At 34.8% G+C, this 5,717-nt stretch overlaps 1 non-coding gene across 1 annotated transcript; it reads right to left on the reverse strand.

Moving 5' to 3' along the window:
• Positions 1–3,711: 3,711 nt before the first annotated feature.
• On the reverse strand, positions 3,712–3,818 carry LOC121228435 (small nucleolar RNA R71). The gene has a single exon (XR_005926011.1). It is a non-coding gene; the product is annotated as a small nucleolar RNA R71 (small nucleolar RNA).
• Positions 3,819–5,717: the final 1,899 nt, after the last annotated feature.

Below are 5,717 nucleotides of genomic sequence, written 5' to 3' on the forward strand. Positions count from 1 at the left end.
CAGGCTGTGTGCTAGGCATGTAACAACCTGACTTGCATGTTTTAAAACCTACATGGGACACACAGCTGTGTCGCCTGGTCATGTGTCACACACTGTTGAGTCACACGCTCGTGGGCGTATGGACATGAATTTTCCCAAAAACAAGCCATTTTCAACACCAAACCATGCAACCACCTAAAGGTCTTTAATACACTATACATGACCCAAAACCTACATAAAATAACCAAATCAATAGTCCAAGATCATTCAACCGATATGCCATACAAGGTACATCAATATCAATTACCAAAACCTACCAAATCATGCAAGCTTTACTAAATACATTCATCAACTACAAATTCCAAAAACCTAATAAACATATAACCTAAAGTAACTCCATGACTTAAATCATCAAATAATACCAATAAACTATTCTCATTCATTATCAAAACAGACAAAAAGTACCTTCTAAAGTAAGCATCATAACCTATTATGCATATATGGCATCAAAACACAAACACATTTAGTTATTATATACACATTCATCAAATACCATTTTATAACATCTTAAATACGTTTCAACCCCAAATTCAACTACTTAATTTTATACATGCCACTACCCTAGGAGATATGAAAACTACCAAAGTAAGTTGATAGTGTGAGTTGAAGATTTGATTCGCCTAAAGTGTCAGCAAAAATTATCTACAAAATAATCCACAAAAACAAATAAGCTTATAAAGCTTAGTAAGAACGTAGCATATCATTTAATCTGTCAATAAATTGAGTATAGTTCATATATTATTCAATTTAGAATTACCAAGGTCTAAATAAAGTACAAAGTACATCTAGGGGTACCGAAGTACAAAGGGGAACATCTGTGCAATTCAAGGGTACCGAAGTACAAATAGGGGCACATATGTGTAATTCAGGGGTATTGAAGTACAAACATGGTCACGTCTGTGCAATTCATCATTATTCTTCTAATAAGTAATAATTAAGCTGTAATAGCCCAATTTCAGTGAAATTAGAACAGTGGTTTCGGGACCACAAATCTGAGCCGAAAATTAAAATTTATTTTAATTTTATTTTACGGTTCGTAATATGACAGAAATTTCATGTGAAAATTTTGATAAGAAAATTTTACCGATTATGTGTTTAATTACGGGAAGGACCAAATCGCATTAAATGCAAAAGTTGAATTCTAGTAGCTAGAAGGATCAAATAGCTATGGAATTTAAAACTTAAGGTCCTTATATGGTAATTAGACCATTAATAAAAAGTCAGTAGATATTTTTGGATGATTCATCCATGGAAAATTAGAAAAAGGCTAAGGACTAAATTGGAAATCCAAATTATTAAAGATAAATTAATTAAATAGAAATAAAAATCATTTTTATCATCTTCTTCCCTAAAATATTCTATGAAAACCCTATGAGAGAGAGAAGAAACTTTCTTGGCCAAATTGGGTAAGTTTTCTTGTCCCATTTTTAGTAATTTTGATAGTTTTGAAATCGGGATAGCTTAATCTATCTATTTGGGGGATCAATTTGAAGAGTTATCAAAGTATGGAAATTAGGTCATGGATGTATATGCTGAAAATTTGAAATTTATGGTAGAAAATGAAAGGTTGATAAACCTTGATTTATACATATTTTCCCCCCATGTTTAACACATTTTATGGATGATTTTCCATTAGAATTGGTGAATTCGATGCTCCTAATGCTTTAACTTCATGTTTTACACTTAGGAGAGCATAAGAGAGTGAAAGGAACGAGAAATGGGCCAAAAACGAAGAAAATGGGCCAAAGTATGAAATTAACATGGCCTGGACCTCCCCAAATAGGCAGACCACATGGCCGTGTCAATCTGGCAGAATTGGAGCACGACTCACACGGGCATAGCACATGCCCATGCCATTCTAACAGGCTCAAACACGGCCTGAAGTAATCGCACACGGGCGTGTCACACGGGCGTGTCCCTGGTGAGCCCAAGTTAAGTCCAATTCGGAAAAGGCCACTTTCGAGGGCTTCTAGGCATTCCAAAGCCTATAAATACACCCTAGAAGAGGAGAAAAAGGGAAAACAGAGAAAGGGGGTAAGGAATTACTCTAAGGAAGCCAATTGATCCATCTCAGAAGCCGGATTCATCATCAAGACTGAAGATCTCTCCTCAATTTCCCTTCAAGAGTTTTGGGTTTTCTTTATGTTTTGTATTCTTTATTCTTCTGAAATGTTTTCTTATTTATTTATGAACTAAATCCCTTAAATACCTAAGGGGAATGAAACCTAAGACGAATCTTGTTATTATTTTTTGAATCGTATGATAAATATTTAACTTGTTCTTAATTATGTGTTCTTAATTCTTGTTTTGATATCCCAGGATACTGATTCAAGACATGCTCTTATTCAGAGGAGGAATAGACCCTGTCTAAGAATACTTTTGTCATAATTAAGCGGAGTTGTTTGCGTGCCTAGAAATAGGGTGACAAGATTTTGCCTGATTAAGGTGAAACCTAGTAAGAGGATCCATAGATCGAGTTAATGCAACCCTAGAGTGTTAATTAGAGAAAAGTCTCAGTTATTCAATCTAGGGATTAGACGTTATTAGTCTTGAATAGGGATAATAACATAACTTAGGGATCTCTACGGAACAAGTTGAATGAATAAATCGTCCGATTCGGAGCCAGAATAACAAGTAAAGTCTAGGTGGATTTTTCCTTAGGTATTGTCTCCAGTCAATCGATTTTCCCAAGAGCAATTCCCCAATTCTTTTCTCTGTGCGTTCTTAGTTTAGATAATTAGTTAATTAAAACAAAACCCAATTATTCTTAGGCTAGATTATAAAAAGGCAGTCATTACTAGTAATTTTAGTTCCTTTGGGTTCGACAATCCGGTCTTACTAAAACTATACTACTATTCGATAGGTACACTTGCCTACATCACGATAATAGTTAGTCTAGGTTTGATCTTCATTATAAATATTTATTACTTGTTACGAATCACGCGATCAAGTTTTTGGCGCCATTGCCGGGGAACTAAAATATTAGGAACGCTTAATTTCTATTACTTTAGCCATTTATTTTTTTCCTTGCAATTTAATATAATATTATCATTATTTATTAATTGACTTTTTCTTTCTCTTGACAGGTTTTTATAGTTTATGACTAGAAGAAACACGTCGGGACCATTACTTTTTGACGAAGAAATCGATCGCACAGTTCGTAGAAACCAAAGAAAAATAAGGCACAACTTAAGATACATAGAGAACGAGCAAGAAGACGATACTCAACCTCCAACAGATGAGATGGCTGAAAACCAAGACAATCAGCTACCTCCTGCAATTGCGACTAATCAAAATCCTGCTCCACGCACTATGTATGATTATGCTAAACCTTCTTTAACAGCAACTGAATCTAGCATAGTTAGACCTGCTGTAGCTGCAAATACTTTTGAATTAAAACCTAACACTATTCAAATGATACAGTAGTTTGTTCAGTTTGATGGTTTGCAGGATGAAGATCCTAACACTCACTTAGCAAAGTTTCTGGAATTTTGTGATACATTTAAAATCAATGGCATTTCTGATGATGCCATTCGTCTTCGGTTATTTCCTTTTTCATTGAGGAACAAAGCTAAACAGTGGTTGAACTCGTTACCACGAGGGTCAATTACTACTTGGGAACAAATGATTGAGAAATTTTTACTAAAATATTTTTCACCGGCTAAAACGGCTAAATTACGTAATGATATCTCTTCTTTTGTGTAGATGGATTTAGAAACACTTTACGATGCATGAGAGAGATACAAGGACTTACTGAGAAGGTGCCCTCACCAGTGGTTACAGCTTTGGCTGCAAGTACAAACATTCCACAATGGTCTGAATCCCTCGACTCGGTAAATGGTTGACGCAACTGCTGGCGGAACTATCAACAACAAAACACCTGAAGAGGCTTATGAATTCATTGAAGAAATGTCACTGAATAACTATCAGTGGCAAGTCATGAGGACTAAGCCAACAATAATAGTCGGCATTTATAACGTCATCTCAGTTACTATGCTGTCAAATCAGGTAGAACCTCTCAATAAAAAGATTGATGGTTTACTTGGTTCTACACAGATACATCCAGTAATGAGGTGTAACTCAAGTAGAGGAGGTGTGCATACAGAATATCAATCCTTCAATCCCACAATCGAAAAGAAACAAGTCAACTATATGGGTAACAATAACTTTAGATCTCAAAATAACCCATACAGTAATACTTGTAATGCAGGTTGGAGGAACCACCCAAATTTCTCCTGGGGTAGTCAAGGAAATTGTGACAGTCCTAATTCGACCCTAGTCGGAATGTGGTTTCGAGGCCACAAGACCGAGTCCCAAAATTTATTTAAAAATTTGGTTGCATATCCTCTATGTGTATTAGTGCATGTGTGAAAATTTGATGTTTTAATTTAGACTTATGAATGTGAATTTCATGTGATTGACTTAGTTGAGAACTTAAGAAAATATGATAGGGGGATATGTAAGGACCAAATAATAACAAAGTGAGGAAACTTGGGTTTGCATGTCAAATTGCCCAAAAACCCAAGTAGTGGCCGGCCAAGCCATGATGCCCATCCACTAGGTTGAATTTCAATGCAATTCTTTTATTAGTTAGCAATTAAAATAAATTAAAGAAAGGAATTAAAAAGAAAAGATGAATAAAATAAGGAAGGAAGAGGGAGTATTCATCTTCTTTCTTTTCTTGCAATTGCCGTGAGTTAGGAGAAGGAAAGAAGAAATGCTCTAGACATTCGGCCAACTCAAAAGGGGTTGATTAAGGTAGGACTTATGTTACTTTTACTAAATTCTTGTGAAAATCTAGTTAGTAGCCAATGTCTTATTACAACCCATATGTTAATTTTCTACCTAAAAGGGTACTTAGATGGCATATGGTTAGGAAGAGGTAAATGCTAAGAGTATGGTGCTTTTGATGTTGTGAATGGAAGTAGTGGAATAGTAAAAGAAAATTTATGTAGAAATGTGGTATATGTGGATTTATAGGATGTTACAAATAGATGTGAAGCCATGCTAGATTAGGAAAAATTCGGTCAAGTGTTCATGAGATGAAATTTTGTGTTTAGGTGAATTAAAGATGATAGTATAGTTGATATCATATATATATGTATGCATATTCGGCCATCAAATTAAGAGCATAGGTGATGTTGAGTCTAAGTTTTGCACATTCGGCCATATATATATATGCATGTGTGATTGGATTATTGATAGTAGGGTGATAGCATATGGTTATTAGCCGAATAGCTCAAAAACATATGGTAGGAAGATAAGAATTAGTCATGTATCTCCTATGATATGAAATCATTAATATTTTGATATAAATATTTAGCAAGACAGTTAAACTAGTTAATTTATTGATTAAGCTCAAGAAGTTAAAGAAGGAGAATCAAGCAAAGGCAAAGGAAAGAACATCGAGTAGCCGAGTTGGAACCGTTTTACCCAACACAAGGTAAGTTATTAAGCATATATTTTGTATTGATTTAAATAATCATAATACTTATGTACTTATGCCGAATGGGATGATATATAAATGCATGTAGTGACAAAATTATCGATTGTAAAAAGAAGTGAGATGTATTGAGTTGTTGATTTCGGCACTAAGTGTGCGGGTATAAACATTTACGATAATGAGATTGGCACTAAGTGTGCGAGTTTAATTGTATAGCACTAAGTGTGCGAGTTTG

Source organism: Gossypium hirsutum, chromosome A04 (assembly GCF_007990345.1).
Source record: "Gossypium hirsutum isolate 1008001.06 chromosome A04, Gossypium_hirsutum_v2.1, whole genome shotgun sequence".
Classification (NCBI taxonomy): Eukaryota; Viridiplantae; Streptophyta; class Magnoliopsida; order Malvales; family Malvaceae; genus Gossypium; species Gossypium hirsutum.